Source organism: Arachis ipaensis, chromosome B4 (assembly GCF_059453495.1).
Source record: "Arachis ipaensis isolate K30076 ecotype BB chromosome B4, ASM5945349v1, whole genome shotgun sequence".
Classification (NCBI taxonomy): Eukaryota; Viridiplantae; Streptophyta; class Magnoliopsida; order Fabales; family Fabaceae; genus Arachis; species Arachis ipaensis.
The window spans coordinates 81,290,625-81,291,496 of NC_142439.1; the positions used below are offsets into that span (position 1 = coordinate 81,290,625).

Sequence of the window (872 nt, forward strand, 5' to 3'; positions counted from 1 at the left end):
CAAAGGAGGTGGAGCAAATCATGCTGGGGAGGATAGAAGAGTTTTGGGCTCTTACATTAATCCAAACCCAGGCAATTGTGGAAGTAGCATCCAAAAGCCAACAATCCATGCCAACAACTTTGAACTTAAACCACAGCTCATCACCCTTGTTCAGAACAACTGTTCGTTTGGAGGAGGTGTTCAAGAAGATCCCAACCAATATTTGACCACCTTCCTGAGAATATATGACACAGTAAAATCTAATGGTGTTCATCCTGACGCCTATAGATTGCTCTTATTTCCCTTCTCACTCAGAGACAAGGCAGCCAAGTGGCTAGAATCCTTCCCAAGGGAGAGCTTGACAACTTGGGAGGATGTGATGAACAAATTCTTAGCAAGATTCTATCCTCCTCAACGAATCAATAGGCTGAGAGCTGAGGTTCAAACCTTCAGGCAACAGGATGGTGAGACTCTGTATGAAGCATGGGAGAGGTTCAAAGACTTAACTAGGAGGTGTCCACCTGACATGTTCAACGAATGGGTCCAGCTGCACATTTTCTATGAAGGGCTCTCTTATGAGTCAAAGAAGGTAGTAGATCATTCATCTGGATGGTCTTTGAACAAGAAGAAGACCATTGAGGAAGCTATAGATGTTATTGAAACAGTAGTAGAAAACGACTACTTCTATGATTCCGAAAGAGGGAACACAAGAGGAGTGATGGAGCTAAACAATGTAGATGCTCTGTTGGCCCAAAACAAGCTCATTACTCGGCAGCTGGCTGACCTCACCAAGAAGATGGAGATGAACCAAGTAGCAGCAATCTCCACTTTATCAACAACACAAGAAGGAGTAAACCAAGAAGCAGAAGAGAGTCAGGAGCAAGCCAACTACA

At 43.9% G+C, this 872-nt stretch overlaps 1 non-coding gene across 1 annotated transcript; it reads right to left on the reverse strand.

Annotated features, from left to right (window-relative positions):
• Positions 1-403: 403 nt before the first annotated feature.
• LOC148568113 (small nucleolar RNA R71) lies at positions 404-507 on the reverse strand. The gene has a single exon (XR_015882835.1). It is a non-coding gene; the product is annotated as a small nucleolar RNA R71 (small nucleolar RNA).
• Positions 508-872: the final 365 nt, after the last annotated feature.